General features: G+C 35.4%; 1 pseudogene; it reads right to left on the bottom strand.

The window, feature by feature from the left end:
* Window positions 1-643: 643 nt before the first annotated feature.
* Window positions 644-16186, bottom strand: LOC132314125 (eukaryotic peptide chain release factor subunit 1-3-like; annotated as a pseudogene).
* Window positions 16187-18160: the final 1974 nt, after the last annotated feature.

The following is an 18160-nucleotide window of genomic DNA, read 5'->3' as shown; positions in this document are numbered from 1 at the left end:
TAAATCATAAATATTTCAGATATGTCAGGAACATATGTCACTACAATCCAGATAGGAATTTGCTATGCCAGGGCATATAAATCCCAACACTTTCATCTTCATGATGTACCTCCTCTGTCCTGGTCCCACCACATATTTCATCACCCCGTCAAATCTTATCAACACCATCATGATCAGTGGACGCAAAGTACTCATGATTGGCCCTTTCCTCAGTGATTATCAGCTGTCCATCAATCATATGGTCATGATACGACATGGCAAATATATTTAGCAGAAAACTTCCACAGAAAATAGAAAGTCCAGCTTTATAAACAAAATTATAGACCTTACAGTATGCAACTATACTTCCTCATAGAGCAATCAATCCTACAAGCACAGGAAGAAGGGAATGAAACTCTTTCCCATCCAGATGGATTTATCCAACTGCTCTACCATGAAATTCCACATGTTATCACCACATAAAAGTGTTTTAGTGCAGAGAATGAAATATCTTTAAGTTCAAAATGAAGATAAAGCAATCAAAAAAATTAAAACCAACAATAAAAGGTAGTGTACCTTAAACTTTGTTAGTAGTAAGAAAAAATTCAGGGACTAACCTAGATTAGAAATCCTTGAAACTTGTTGAGTGTGATCACCGTAAGCACGACAACTCCTGGACTGGTGCAAGCTCCACCCGGTCGTGGCACCGGCGTTGGGAGATGGGTGATTGATTGTTATTCAGAATCTTCATAAGTTTCTCCATCATCAGAAAGCTCATCAAATGATCGCATGTCAAGCTGGTCTCGGAGGATTCCACCAAAACCTCTGCAGAACTGAGATCCCTCCTGAGACTTGTTGGTAACGAACTCCAGAGTACACCCAAAACGTTTGTACTCGTTAGCAAACCACTCAAGCAGTGATGTTTTCTCCTGAACCTCCAATTCGGCAAATGTGGTTGGATCCCGGAAGTTACTCTGATTGCCCTCTTGCTCCTTGTTAAAGTGTTTTGACAACAATTTCCCCAGTAGTGCTATTTTTCAGCAGATACCTATTAATGTCCAGATTTTCCCAGACAATGAGTGTCTCAAAGCTTTCAGTGTGTCATCCACACCAAAAACATACTTGCCAGTATCCTGGCTGATTTTCTTAAAGTACTTCCCTATCAAGCGTTTTTCCTGTATAAACTTGACATTGGAGAGAATCTCGAAGGACAGCTCAATTGCCTGGTTAAAACCATTTTCCCCTCCGAAAGAAGCATCTACTATATTCAGAATTTTTGCCTGAAGACGAGGGTCAAACATATCAGACTGACTCAACTCTGTCTTGAAATTAGCTGACCCAGCAAGAATTAATCCAGAAATATTAGGCTGGCTGGTGGCAGGATTGATATAAAACTGTGTGGTGAGCTCAACTGTCTTCCTCACATAATTGTGGCGCTTCTCCATTCAAAAATGAGCAAATCGCAGAGCTGATTGCCCTCCTCTTCCATGTTTAACGTCCCAAAAAGGGTCCCATTCCCATCCATAATAATAAAACCAAACTTGTCATTAGATTCTAGAAGTTCACTTAGAGCTTCTGTGTGGAATTTGTTGTTGTAGGTGCAAAAATTCGTTCAACTTTGACAAGTCAACGAATTCTCTACAATTAATAATAATAGAGAAGAAACAACGAACTAGAGATATTATATAGAGATGAGGGGGTATTTTGATGATATGACCGAACCTAGAATTACCTAGATTGCCTACGTATCCCGCGTGGAGCGTGGGAATCAGGTTGGAATGTAGTTTTGGCGATGAGAATTGGATCTTTATTTTTGGGGGCTTTACCCTTTTTCCTGTGTGTCCCCCATTGAGGGTCTTAAGCCCTTTTTACATAGGAAAAACCATAATCGATTCCTTTTAGGACTTGCATTACTTTCCCCTTAAGAATCGAATTACATCATATTATCCTTATAGCAAGAATTTACATTATTTGGTTTCCACAGATTATAATCCTTCTTCTAATAGAACTGTTACTAAAATGGGTTTAGTAATATATTTGTAATTGGGCTTGGGACCTTATCATCTTGGGCTTTCTTAATGAGTCCAGCCCATTATGATTAGTTAACCCAACCCAAGCTTTTTGTAGAAGCCCAATTTGAAGGTTGAATAATCTCAGTATTTGTGGTGGTCCCACTATGTGCTGATGTATCTTGTCTTAATTGGAAGGGGAGATTTTTGCCCCCACACTTTGCCCCTAATTCCCTTTAGTTTGACGTGGCAGCCATAACTAGAGGGAATTAATGAATTGTAATGGTAACTATAGTAAACCAAAAGTTATGTTAGTTGAAAATTAGGACAGTATGCTTTGATGGTAGTGCCTTATATTTGTCTTCTTGGAAAGTACGAAGACCCAAAATCAAGGCTTCTAAGGAGGTTATAGTTGAGGTGCCCCCATGCTTAAAGGTGGTGTCTTATGTTGAGCCTTCTTCTGTTCAAGCTATTGGCACTTTGCTTTAGAGGATTTTATATGAAAATTTTTACCGTCGACTTCTTTGAGTTCGAGGTAATTTTCATGTCATTTTGTTCCGCGGCACTTTTGTGCCTTAAAGAAATTCTGAGGTCCTTAGACTCTTGAGATCTGAAGGCAAATGTTTATTCCTTGGTAACTCTTTGTGCCTTAGAGGAATTTCTTGATACCTTCGGACTCTTGAGGTCTGAAGATTATTGTTCCTCGGCAAATGTTTATGCCTTAGAGAAATTTTGAAGTCCTCAGACTCTTGAGATCCGAGGACGAATTTTATTGTACCAGACACTTAAGGTCCGAAATATGTAGTTCCCCGGCTATGAGCCTGAGAGGAATTATATTATACCAGACACTTAAGGTCCGAAGTACGTTGACCTCGAATTCTCGGGATCCGGAGTTTAGAGTTCCTCTGCTATGAGCTTGAGAGGAGTTTAGTAGTACTTTCGGATTCTTGGGATCCTCAGCACATAATATCCTCAGCTTCATGCCTTAGAGGAATTTTATTGATATAGTCGGACTCGTGGGTCCGAGGATTCAAAGAGAAGGTCTTCGGACTCATGATATCGTCGAATTCTTAGGTTGAGGATTCAAAAGTGATATCCTCAGCTTTATGCCTTAGAGGAATTTTATTGATATCGTTGGACTCGTGGGTCTGAGGATTCAAAGAGAAGGTCTTCGGACTTATGAAATCGTCGGACTCGAAGGTCCGAGGATTCAAAAGTGAGTGGAGGCCAAGGAAAAGAGTGACTATGACCGGATAGTCCCCCATTCGTTTGTTTGGGAACCTATACTTTAGGGAGATTATATTTTATTCTTATTTACGTTCGATGTGGAATAAAATAGAATAGAGTTAACGTATTGGGCCAAGTATTTTGGGCTTTTTGTTTGTAAAAAATGGGGGAAGCATTATTACAAAGAGTGTCCGTTGGACTCAGGGCTTGGAGATGGCTCGTAGGCAGCGTCAGTTACCAATGAGCCTTCTTTGTAATATGCTTGCATGTTTGAGTGTTTCCTTATCTAAAGGAGTCGATAAAATTGTACTTTATCGATGTGGGACAACATATATATATATTTGTTTGCATCAGCCAAAGAAAGAAAAAGAGAGAATATATTTTCTTTTCTTAAAATCTCTTTAGGGCTGCTTATTTTGCCCCCATTACGGAAGGTATTGCCCCCATTAAGGAAAGAAAAATATGTCTCATTTTTGTTTTGCTTTTGCTATATGTCACTTGAAAAGCTGGGATAATATGCCTTGATAGCGGCGATGTAGGTAATTTTCCTCAGCAGCTCCTTGTGCCTTAGAGGAATTTTTGAGGGCCTCAGACTCTTCAGGTCCGAAGATAATTTTATTCCTCTTTATAGCTCGTTGTGCCTTAGAGGAAATTTGAAGTCCTCGGAGTCTTGAGGTCTGAAGATGAATTTAATTTATTCATCGGCAGATCTTTATGCCTTTAGAAGAAATTTGAAATCCTCGGACTCTTGAGATCCGAAGATGAATTTTATTTCTCGGCAGCTCTTTGTGCTTTAGAGGAAATTTTAAATCCTCGGACTCTTGAGTTCCGAAAGATGATTTTTATTCCTCGGCAGCTCTTTGTGCCTTAGAGGAAATTTGAAATCCTCGGACTTTTGAGTTCCGAAGATGATTTTTATTCCTCGGCAGCTCGTTATGCCTTAGAGGAATTTTTGAGGTCCTCGGACTCTTCAGGTCCGAAGATAATTTTATTCCTCTTTGCAGCTCATTGTGTCTTAGAGGAAATTTGAAATCCTCGAACTCTTGAGATCCGAAGACGAATTTTATTCCTTGGCAGCTCTTTGTGCCTTAGAGAAAATTTGAAATCTTCGGACTCTTGAGGTCCGAAGATAAATTTTATTTCTCGGCAGCTCTTTGTGCTTTAGAGGAATTTTGAGGTCCTCAAACTCTTGAGGTCTGAAGATGATTTTTATTTTTCGACAACTCCTTATGCCTTAAAGGAATTTTTGAGGTCCTCGAACTCTTCAGGTCCGAAGATGATTTTATTCCTCTTTGCAACTCGTTGTGCCTTAGAGAAAATTTGAAGTCCTCAGACTCTTGAGGTCCAAAGATGAATTTTATTCCTCGGTAGCTCTTTGTACCTTAGAGGAAATTTTTGAGGTCCTCGGACTCTTAAGGTCCGAAGATGAATTTATTCCTCTTTACAACTCGTTATGCCTTAGAGGAAATTTGAAATCTTCGGACTCTTGAGGTCCGAAGATAAATTTTATTACTAGGCAGCTCTTTGTGCCTTAGAGGAAATTTAAAGTCCTCGGACTCTTGAGGTCTGATGATGAATTTTATTCCTCAGTAGCTGTAATATCCCTCGATTCTAAAGCCACGAGTGATCAAGTCCGAGTACAGATCCGAGGGATACCAAAAAATTAATATGTAAACAAGCAAGAATACAAAAGAATTAAAAATAAAATAATACGCTGAAAAGAATTCTAAATATAAAAATCCTCCAAAATAATAGATTAATATAATTCAATATTTCCAATCTGTACAATTCGGGAATCCTTCTAGTGGACTCCTAATAATTCCAAATGAAAATAATTACAAAACTAAAATCCAAAACTAAAATATGAAAGGAAGTCCTACGTTGTCGGAAGAGTGAGTGACTGTATTTGCTTCATCATAATCAAACTCTGAGCCTGGTACTGACGAATACTTGAAAAATAAAAGTGGGTTAGGCCCGCATGCAAGTTCCATCCTACTACAATCTATACATAAACCCGATACGCAGATACATCATAGACAGCTCGGCAGTAACTAAAATAGTCCATATAGATTTAGATACACACTATAGGATGCTCACTAGCCTATAGTGTAGTTCAGCCTACATAGAATGTAACATGTAAATCACACTTTCCAGTGGCCATGTACATCTAGACTTATCAGGGAACATCAGCAATATCTAGTTACCCATCCTTCGCGATATACACACCCTAACCATGATCCTGAGACTCAAACTCATATCACAGTACCATAAGTATATATATATAAATCCTTCCTAATACAGAAAAATAAAACAAATATCTGTTATGTCGTTTAACTGTTTTAGTTAACGGGACATGCATCTATGTATGATTTAACTATTTTAGTTAATCCATTCCGTATGTATGAATAGGTAGGACTTAGCGTTTTGAGCTAATCCATCCCTAATATGCCACCATCTCATACCGGTGCATATGATGCATATGATCCATAAATGATGCACACTCATTAGAACATTAAATACATCCAGAGTCCAACATAATAGAAATCAGAGATAGACAAGATTCGATTATGCATCCAGTATATGATTAAAATCACAAAACCTTCGTTTAAATTGTTAGAGTAATGATAAACAATTTAAACTATCCATTTCCATATAATTGACAGAACATAAATTATAACATTTCAGCAATTAACATCCATACCATGATATAATGATTATTAGAATTATAAACTGAGCACATTATACTGGAATTCCCAACCAATACTTTCATACTAGTTCATTTGAATTACTAAAACAAAGACTAGTAATTAAATCCTTCTAAATCCTTGACGGCATGCAAATTAATATTTACATCTCGTAACATCCATTCAAACCTCAATTATAAAACCTGTGCATGATATAATGACAACCAGAAGCCCAGACTACACATTGTACGAAATCCCAATAGTATTTTATACTAATCCATTTAAATTGGTTAAAACAAAACCAGCAAGTAAAACTTCCTCAACTCTTGACAGCATGTAACTTAGTATCTAAAGCTCATGATGTCTATAACCATATCCTAAACCAACCTTTCTGGCCTTCATTAAACTGTATATATCATAGATATAACACCCCATAAATAATTTCTTATCAGTCCGTTTAAGTTGCTAAAACAAACTAGCCAATTAAACCCTCCTCATTCCTTGACAGCATGCCAATTAAATGTTTATATTTCATGATGTCTCCTAAGATTAGCACACTATCATATACTAACTGTTTTAAGGGTTTAATAGGTTAATTTTAAACATTGAAACCCCCCCCTTCACTTTCCAGAAATCACATTTAAGCCCTGGACCTAAAAACCTTCAGAAAACACACGTAGGTGTGCACCAACCAAGGGAGCCTTCTCTCAAGCTTCTAGAGCCGGCTTTCCCTCATGGAGAGCCGGCTCTCTCTCTGAGAGCCCCTTTGTGCTTCGTCCGTTTGTCTTCTTCGCTTCCGGTAAAGTTTTCAGTCTTTGTCCCAATTGTTTTTAAATTTCTTAGGGTCCAATTTAAATCCAAACAGTCTTAGAAACTCCTCACATTCCCTTATGATTTAATTTACCAAAGTTTAAAACCTAATTTAAATAGTTTATGCAAGAGAAACAATTTCAGTTACAAAACGTAAGACAGTTATCAGTCTATCTATCATGCATAACACATTCGTTTTAAATGTTTAATTAACTTCCTGGAGACCATATAGAATGCACAGAACACAAGTTTACAGGAAGGGGATAGAATGAAACTTGCCTTTAGGTTTCGGTTTGAAACCTTTCAACGTCGTCTCTAAATTCTTCGACGATTGCTGTGATACCTCTCGATTCTAGAGCCACGGGTGATTAAGTCTGAGCACAGAATACAAGGAATATCAAATAATTAATATTTAAACAAGCATTTGAATACAAAAAGAATAATAAATAAATAATAAGCTGAAGAGAACTAAATAATAAATCCTTATTTTAAAATCCTCAAATAAATAATAATTAAAAATCCCATAATAGAATCCTTCAATCCTCTGATACCAGTAGTTAATTAAACTACAACTCAGGAATCCAAACTGTGGACCCCTAATAATATCTAACTAAAATAACTAAACTGAAATAAATCTAATAAGTAAAACATAGAGAAAAGTCCTACGTAGAGTCGGAAAAGTGAATGACTGTCTCTGCTTGGCACAAACAATCTCTAAGACTAGAACTGACGAACACCTGAAAAATAATGGTAGGTCAGACCTATAAATAAGTTCTAATCTACTACATCCCAAATAGATACCTAATACACATACACATCCTAATTAATTCAACAATAACTAAATAGTCCATATATAGATATATACACACTAAAAGAACCTCACTAGACTATAGAGTTGTCTCAACCTGAATAGTAAGCAACATGCAAAGCGCACATATAGTGGGCATGAGTACTTAGACCTACCAGGGTACACAACTACACTATATCTACCTACACATCCCTGGCAATATACGCACCCTAACCACTGATCCTGAGACTCAAGCTCATATCACGGCGTATAATTATATATAGATAATCCGTCCTATCCAACCATCCAAAAAACTATCCAAATATTATTTTAATAATATGTCGTCCAACTATTTCGTTGACTTGACACGAATAAGTAGGACTTAACACTATGGTTAATTCGTTCCCTTATTAAAAATAGGTAGGACTTAACTCTTAAATTAATCCGTCCCTAATATGCCCCCATCCTATAATGGTGCATTAATCCATATCATAATTAACTAAAAGTTTCCGATTCAAGGATAATGTAAATAATATTTATACCTAACAATTTAAATAATCATGATATAAATCATATACACATCCATTGCATTTACTTGAGTAAACATATCAATTTTAAGTAGCATACGTTTAATTTACATCACGAGAAAATTAACATGTATCTCAACTGAATTTTACATCTCTATGTTTTGATTAAGTTAATTTAAATCTAAACAATTGATTAAAAATAATTTAATCCAACAATATTCAATTAATTTATTCTTTTTAAAAAAAATTAATTAAATTCCACACTTAACATGTAAACTTAAATCATGCATTCCAATTCTTAATGAATCTATTTAAATTAAATAAAATTTTAATACAAATCCATTAATAAAATATATAAAAAAACAAATATTAATTTAATTTAATCATCACCATCAATCATTACTTACTTTATGACAATCATTATATCAATCATTACTTACTTTATAGCAATCATTATATCAATCATTACTTACTTTCTAACAATCAGTATATCAATCATTGCTCAATCATTCCCTCACTTTATAAACAAAACCCCAATCTGATTACAGACTTCACAATAAAAAAACAAAATTCATGCCAAAGACTATTGTGCCTCGTTCGGCATGCTCCTCTAGGAAAAACAATTTTGCCACAATGAAAGAAATAAAAATAATTCATGCCACAAATAAATTTCGTCTCGTTCAGCGTGCTTCTTTTAAGAAAGATTAAACTATTCTGACTTCATAAAATTGATTTTTAAATATAAACATTACAAAATCATTACTAAAACACATGACTTAAAATTCTCAAATCAATTCATGTAATTAGATCCAATTAATTTATTTTTTAAAAAAAACTAGAATTAATCTAGCATGCATAGGGTATGAATCAAAGGATAAGAGAAGAATTAAAACTTGCCTTTAGGAATTTGATAAAAACCCTAACCTCCTTCTTCCTTTTTCTCTTCATTCGTCTTCCTTCTTTCTCTCTCTAAAATATATTATGTGATTTATTTTCTAAACCCTTTTACAACCCTATAGTTATATATTTATAGGCAACTAAAATAACCCTAATTCTTTTTCCCAATCCAAGTCAAACTAATAATAAAAATAAAATAAAATAAAATTTAAATACTAAAAAGGTAAGTAAAATATATTTTATCCTTTTTATATATAATATATAAATATACATCAGATTATTACTAAAGGACTTTCCTTATATATATATATATATATATACACAACTATCTATGGGTAATTATCCGTACCCATTGAACCTCTTATCCAAATAATCCTTGAGACTCAATTAGTTGGTCCTTTACTACTATCCATATCCAATTCCTTAAAAATATATAAAAATAAGAATAGAACAAAATAATTAAATTCCTAAACAAATATACATCATCACACACAATTTTATTTAAATAAAGAAATCAAATACACGTTTTAGCACACAATTTAATTTAAACAAATAAGTCAAGTAACACATTTAAACAAATAATTAAATCAATTAAACAAGTAAACAATTAGCCAAGAAATCAAATAAATAATTAAAATGCAATTAAAATAATTAAAATAATACCGAGACCATCCTTTTGAAATTAGGGGTATTACAATTGCCGATTATCGGTAAACCTCCTATAGCTCTATTTCATTCCCACAAGCCATCCATTCCTTCCTCCTTGGTACAACCTTCAGTTCTCAGCTGAAATCCTAACTGGTTCTCTTAGTTTCCCTCTGTGTTTTTCCCCTCAAACCCTCTCTGTTTCTCTCTACCTCCAGTTACGGAAAAATGGTTCTAAAAACCCTTGCAAACACAAAGCTTATATTTATATAGGTTTCTATAAAACCTAATCCTAATTCCAACCTAATTATAAGTCCACTAGCCTAATTACATAAAATAAAACTCTAAACTATATACGACACATACAAATTATAAACCAACTAAGTCACACAAGACATTAAATTAAACACGTCAATTAAACACCAATTAATCAAATAATTAAATTAAATACAATTAAACAATTAATTTAAAACAAATAAACAATTACAATTAAACATATAGCCAGATATTAAACATTTAAATGCACATAAAACAAATAATCAATTAAAATACACATAAAACAAATAATTAAATTTCAATTATATCCTTTTGAGAATTAAGGGTATTACAGCAGCTCCTTGTACCTTAGAGGAATTTTTGAGGTCCTCAGACTCTTAAGGTCTGAAGATGAATTTATTCCTCTTTGCAGCTCGTTGTGCCTTAGAGGAAATTTGAAATTTTCGGACTCTTGAGGTTCGAAGATAAATTTTATTTCTCGGCAGCTTTTTGTGCCTTAGAGGAAATTTGAAGTCCTCGAACTCTTAAGGTCCGAAAATAATTTTTATTCCTCGACAGCTCCTTGTGTTTTAGAGAAATTTTTGAGGTCCTCAGACTCTTGAGGTTCGAAGATGATTTTTGTTCCTCGGCAGCTCCTTGTGCCTTAGAGGAATTTTTGAGGTCCTCGAACTCTTAAGGTCTGAAGATGATTTTATTCCTCTTTGCAGCTCTTTGTGCCTTAGAGGAATTTTAAGGTCCTCACACTCTTGAGGTTCGACGATGATTTTTATTCCTTGGCAGTTCCTTGTGCCTTAGAGGAATTTTTGAAGTCCTCGGACTCTTAAAGTTCGAAGATGATTTTATTACTCTTTGCAGCTCTTTGTGCCTTAGAGGAATTTTGAGGTTCTCAGACTCTTGAGGTCCGAAGATGATTTTTATTCTTCTGCAGCTCCTTGTGCCTTAGAGGAATATTTGAGGTCCTCGGACTCTCAAGGTCCGAAGATGATTTTATTCCTTTTTGCAGCTCATTGTGCCTTAGAGAAAATTTGAAATCCTCGGACTCTTGAGGTCCGAAGATGAATTTTATTCCTCGGCAGCTCCTTGTGCCTTATAGGAATTTTTTGATACCATCGAACTCTTGACGTTCGAAGACTATTATTTCACGCCAAACGTTTATGCCTTTTTTCACTTAAGGTCCGAAGCATGTAATTCCTCGGCTATGAGCCTGAGAGGAATTGTTGATTTGTACAGGACACTTAGGGTCCGAAGCATGTAATTCTTCGGCTATGAGCTTGAGAGAAATTGTTGATTTATACCGGACACTTAGGGTCCGAAGTACGTAATTCCTCGGCTATGAGCCTAAGAGGAATTGTTGATTTGTACCGAACACTTAGGGTTCGAAGCACGTAATTCCTCGGCTATGAGCCTAAGAGGAATTGTTGATTTGTACCGAACACTTAGGGTTCGAAGCACGTAATTCCTCGGCTATGAGCCTGAGAGGAATTATTGATTTGTATAGGACACTTAGGGTCTGAAGCAAGTAATTCCTCGGCTATGAGCCTTAGAGGAATTGTTGATTTGTATCGGACACTTAGGGTCCAAAGCACGTAATTCCTCGGCTATGAGCCTAAGAGGAATTGTTGATTTGTATCGGATACTTAGGGTCCAAAGCATGTAATTCCTCGGCTATGAGCCTGAGAGGAATTATTGATTTGTACAGGACACTTAGGGTCCGTAGCACGTAATTTCTTGGCTATGAACCTGAGAGGAATTGTTGATTTGTACCGAACACTTAGGGTCCGAAGCACATAATTCCTCGGCTATGAGCTTGAGAGGAATTGTTGATTTGTACCGGACACTTAGGGTCTGAAGCACGTAATTCCTCGGCTATGAGTCTGAGAGGAATTGTTGATTTGTACCGGACACTTAAGGTCCGAAGTATGTAATTCCTCGGCTATGAGCCTGAGAGGAATTATTGATTTGTACAGGACACTTAGGGTCGGTCCGAAACACGTAATTCCTAGGCTATGAGCCTAAGAATAATTTTGTTTTTTGGTACCTACGGATTTTTGAGGTCCGAGACTTTTTGTGGTTAGGCTTGCCCCCACTTTAATTAGAAATTCTAATTAGTAACAAGTATTTACTCGTTCTTGTTTATCACATACATTGAAATTGACTAAGTCATAAATCTTTATGTATCGTGATTGCATCATCTGTGAATATATATATATATATATATATATATATATATATATACACATATACATATAGTTTTTAATAAAGATTTAACTGTAAAAATCAAGTTGGGAAACTTATCTGAGACCCATCACCACGCTGTGTCTGAAAAGGCTTGCGTTGAAATCCCTATGTCCGTATGCGTTCTGGAACATGGTCGTAAACACGTTGGGTTGGTTCATCTGAGAATCCCACCGGTCGGATCTACGTGTAGATCCTTCTATCGTGTGAGCAACACGGAATCGTCAATGTGTGGTGCTTGGAAAAGTGCTTTGGTGTGTTGCGCGTTGTGGTTGAATGGTTGCACTTGTTGTGCAAAGATCTGGCAGTGTGAGGAACACGGGTTTCGGAGTTTGCTAGGCGTGGAGACCTTTGGTACCGGCTGGCTGTTGGAAAGGATTAGATTCAAATCCTAGAGAATCACTTTGTTAGATTTGAACGCACACGTCACGTTACTGGACTTTGCCTAGATGAACACCGATTGTAATTTTGGTGGTTGGAAAGGGATAGGTTCAAGTCCTACATCACGTTGCTAGTGTAACATGATTTAAGCCATCTAAGCCAAATAACTAATCACTCGTGGGGGTATATTTCTATATATTTTCCACTGACAGCGCCAAAGTGTAAGTGTAAAAATTCGTTCAACTTTGACAAGTCAACGAATTCTCTACAATTACTACACCCAAAATAATAATAGAGAAGAAACAACGAACTAAAGATATTATATAAAGATGAGGGGGTATTTTGATGATATGACAGAACCTAGGATTACCTAGATTGCCTACGTATCCCACATGGAGCGTGGGAATCAGGTTGGAACGTAGTTCTGGCGATGAGAATTAGATATCTATTTTTGGGGGATTTGCCCTTTTTTTTGTGTGTCCCTTATTGAGGGTCCTAAGCCCTTTTCATATAAGAAAAACCATAATCGATTTCTTTTAGGACTCGTATTGCTTGTCCCTTAAGAATCTGAATTACATCATACTACCCTTATAATAAGGATTTACATTATTTGGTTTCCATAGATTATAATCCTTCTTCTAATAGAACTCTTACTAAAATGGGTTTAGTAATATATTCGTAATTGGGCTTGGGGCCTTATCATCTCGGGCTTTCTTAATGAGTCCAGCCCATTATGCTTAGTTAACCTGGCCCAAGCTTTTTGTAGAAGCCCAATTTGAAGGTTGAATAGTCTCAGTATTTGTGGTGGTCCCCTTATGTGCTGATGTGTCTTGTCTTAATTGGAAAGGGACATAAAGAGAGGCATTTATGGGCCTGAAGGGTTCAAAGTCAATAGTAACCTTCTTTTCTTTCCCATCTTCAGTTATGATTGTTCCTGTATAAAGAACTAGTCCATTCGGAGGAACCTTATTATAAAGCTTAAGCCTCTGTACAGCATATGTAATTGCACCAAGGACAGACTGACGGTTAACCCTACTTTTGATGTTTGAAGCAGTTCCAAACCCATCCCCCAGCATCTTTGTAACCCGAGATATTTGATCACATGGAGGCATAACAAGAGAGATCATACTGGTACCATTGCCTCTAGCAGCTTTCAGTGTCTTAATCAGCTTCTTGATTTTCCATATCTCAATGTTCTTATCAGTGCCTTGACCATCTGCAATTGCAAGATATACAAACTGCTGAAAGAGTAAAAAATTACTTGCATCAATGACAATAATACACTTAGGAATTAAGAAGCTTCCGGATGGAAAAAGGCCTACCGGTTACAAGAACAAGACGAAATTAATATATCTCATCTATATAAAAATACACAATGTCTAATACAGACGCAGTGCATTAGTACAGGTAAATTGAGTATCTGTTGGCAAATTTGAAACTAATCACTCGAGAACAAGGTTCCATAATAAATTTCAATAGCAGAATTATTTGGTTTCATGTAATATTTTCAGTTTCCAAGTCAAACATGTTCGACATGCGGGTACTCTATTCATTAAGATCCATGCAACTTGAATTAACTCAAAGCTTACCCTTTTTATCCATTCTTCTTTTATTTCAAAGCTTACCCTTTTTATCAAAAAAAAAAAAAAAAAAAAAAAACCCTTGAATTAACTCTCCAGGTAAATAAATCAGAACCATAACATTGACTTGTGCTCACACTCTCAATGAGACCTGCTTCTAGGTTTTAAGAATATAAAATACAGAAATAGCTCGCACTACTTTCTAGAGACCAATTGGATAAGAAAAGTCTCCCCCTAGAGTAATATTTTTAAAAATGATTTATTAATAGGCATTGAATTTCATTTTCTGGATCAGCTTTCATTTTCACTTTGATTTTGTTAAAAAGTGCATGTATTTCAACTTACCAAACACATTGTAGTTTATTAAGTAAATTTATGCTCATATTAGGATTTTCACAAAAAGAAGCCTAGTTGCTGCCATGCAAAATATATAAAACATCAAATCACAAATAGGATTCTCACACAACTTATGATTAAGCAACAAAGCGAGGAAACATATTACAACATCACTAAAAGTGACAACTTTAAGTTGCAACAAACACAGATCATTTAAACATGGTAGTTACTATCCAACATATTACATTCAATTGCATAAACTGTTTGCATAAGGGATATTTTCTAGCTGTTAGTCTACATTTTGTCCCAAAACCAAACAGCATGTACATTACTCTCATCCTGTATTCAACTCATCTTATGACCGAATTTTACAAATGCATTCCTTCTTAATTCATCTTCTCGTCTATTGATACTCATCAACGGAAGGAAACAAATTACGACATACACAATTTATAAAGATCAAAGCACAGATAGGATTCACACAACTTGTGATTTAGCAACGAAGCAAGTTAACATATTACAGCATTCCTAATAGTGACAGGCTTATGCTGTAACAAACACAGATGATTTAAAGATAACAGTTACTCTCCAACATATTAAAGAAACTCTTGACAATTCAATTGCATAAACTACTTGCACAAGGGATATCTACTAGTTGCTAGCCTACATTTTGACCCAAAACCAAACAGCATCTACTTTTACAAATTCAACTCATCAGTCTCATCCTATGACTCACTTTTGCAAATGCATTCCTTTTCAATTCATCTTCTCGTCTATTAAAACTCATCAATGTAAGATTCTTGATTCAGCTACTGCTCATCTTATATACTTATACATGTCATGTTTTTTCCGCCTCCTTGTGGTACCATCAAGCAAGCTCCGCCTTGCAGCCTGTGTCTTACAATTTATTTCCAGTTTGATGGAATTCAACAGGAAAACGATACTCCAAAATTGTTTCTCCACTCACGTATCCTGCTCTAAATTTACAATTTATATTTTAGTGTTCTCTCACTACAAGAATTTTAGTTATTAGGGACAAAAAAAATCGTCCCTAAAAGTACTAAAATTGTCCCTATTACCTTTTAGGGACAGTTAATGTGACCGTCTCAATTAATTGCGTCCCAAAAGGGTTTTAGGGACGGACTAATTGGGACAGAATAAAAATCCGTCCCAAATACTTATTTGGGACGGAAGCGAATCTTCCGTCCCAAATAAGTATTTGGGACGGATGTTTTTCTGTCCCAATTAAGTATTTGGGACGGATGTTTTTCTGTCCCAACTAAATATTTGGGACGGTTGTTTTTCTGTCCCAATTAAGTATTTGGGACGGATGTTTTTCTGTCCCAATTAAGTATTTGGGAATTTCATTTTATTATTATTATTATTATTCCATTTTATTATTATTATTTTAATGGTAGTGGTATGCCGGCTAGTATTTCAGTAGTCCAAATCTTTTTTTGCCTGCTTGTTATATCTTATATATTCATTAAAACTATAAAGACAGTAAATGTAAAGTAAAAATGAATACAAAAAAGTTAAATTTAATAACCATTAATTTTTTTTAAAAAAAAGTGATATCAATTATGGTCATATCAGTACCTAATAGCATAATATGTAAATATCAATAACATAGTTGGAATCATTCATCATTCGGACCAAACGGGCCAAACATTGGTGGCTGCGAATTATTTAATAGGCTACCAAAAGGTCCATAAGTAGGCTGCTGCTGCTGCGGGCTGCCAAGTGCAGGACGATATCCGCCGAATGGTGTGAACATGAATTGAGGAGAAGACACCCTTTGATTCTCCAACATACCTTTCACAGTTGCCTTCAATTCATTACGGACTCCATCAATTCATCATATTTTTGTTCTGCTCTATTAGAGTTCCTCCTTTCAGCCTCCAACTCTGCCTCCCACTCTGCATTTGTCTTCCTCTTACGACTTGAGGATGCTGAAGCCTTCTTTCCATAACCGAAGCCACGAAAATATGTACCCTTTCCTGTTCCAAGACAGTTCACTAAAATCTGCTCATCCACCGGGACTGAACTATTACCATCCACATAAACAGATGGATCTAAGGATTGGGCCACCATTTTCTCCTGCATTTTGCAAAATCAATGAAGTAAATTAAATGAAGAACAATTATTAGCCATCTCCATACACATCATGCTATTGAAATTCAGTAGTACGCATATAAAACAAAGAGAAACACGCAACTCTTATAGGAAATTTACATACAATCAGTGCAGCATATATACAAATTTGAGGAAGCTTCCAAAACTAATCATATGCAACCATCTGCTTCAACTACGACTGCTAACAATGACCAACAGCTGGATGAACCAACCCAAACAAATCTAATTTACTCTAGAAACAACTAACATCATAACCAAATTACTCCAGAAAAAAAACAGACTCATCATGAAAAATAAAAGATGATTGCATCAAAATCCCATAAAGGCGAACCATTAATTTCCATAAAGTGTCCAAACACTTGGACCACTAAAATATCACAACAAATTTGCACATATTCATACTAGATTTTGCTAGCTAAAGACCAACAATTATAGATGACGGGTTAAACATGCTTTTGTTGTTCTAGTTTCATCCCCACTTCTTGTCCTAGAAAAGTTCTTTTTTGGTAAATTTGTTATTGCCTTTTTTCTAATTCTCTAATTAAACCTTTCCCTTTTTTTTTCTAATTCTCTAATGTATAGGTTTCTCTTCTCTCCAGCACTCTAGGACTGATCATCTTGCTGCAACAGAACTCCTATCATCCTCTTTCAGTTATGCAGACAAAAGCTCCATTTACGTACGTAGGAATTACCAACATCAAGATTCCATAGAGAACCCATTCAAGCAAAAAAAAAAAAAATAAATAATTACTTTTGGCCATTAAAACATCACAAAAAGAGAATTCCAGTGAAATGGCACACAAATTAGCAAACAATCTAATGTACACGCAGCATACCAGGCTGTCTCATAGCTCAACCATGTCATTCAGTCTGGAGTACGTAAACAGAATCAATCACATACCTCCCAAACCCAGAAGACGAAAACAATTATAAAAGAAAAGCAAAACCAACAGCGCATATAAAAGTAAGAGTTGAAGGAGCTTAGTAACATGGATAATCACCGTTCTAGCTAGATGATCCAAGCAACTAAGTAACAGCCATTTAACAACTCCAACCAAATATTCTTTCACAAAAAATAGGACATTTGACAAGAAACAGCCAATATTACAGAAATAAAATTGTGTTCCAGAATATTTCCATTTGGAATGCCACATTAACTGTTCGATATTCTGAAACTTTATCACAATCACATGCTTTAGAGGGGGAAATTTTGTTTGCTTATCTCCAAGTAGCAAGATATAGCAAATCAACCAACTAGCAACAATAATTTATAATCCTTACAAACCCTTAAAACTGGAACATTGGGTACAACATATATATATATATATATATATATATATATATATATAATCCTACAGAGGCATAAAGAAAAATAGGTAAGATTAGTAAAAAATAAGTTCAAAGGTTAGGTTTAGAGTACAACCTTTGTGTTTATCTTGTCAAAACGCGAGAAGATTATATTTTCACTCTACTACATATTTTTCTCAATGACAGCTCTATATTCAAGATCTATTATTCATGCATTATCCCCAAAGTTCATGATTAATTTGGAAAGACATCAATAATAATTTGTTTAGTGTGCTCCATACAAAAAGTTGGGGACAGTAGCATGAAATGTTGCAACTATAATTATACAAGTGTTAAAAGTCTT

This window comes from Cornus florida, unplaced genomic scaffold (genome assembly GCF_030987335.1).
Source record: "Cornus florida cultivar Cherokee Brave unplaced genomic scaffold, ASM3098733v1 CherokeeBrave_3.0.0_Hap2_Chr06, whole genome shotgun sequence".
Classification (NCBI taxonomy): domain Eukaryota; kingdom Viridiplantae; phylum Streptophyta; class Magnoliopsida; order Cornales; family Cornaceae; genus Cornus; species Cornus florida.
Note: the sequence above shows the minus strand (reverse complement) of the source record. Positions and strands in the feature narration are given on the sequence as shown.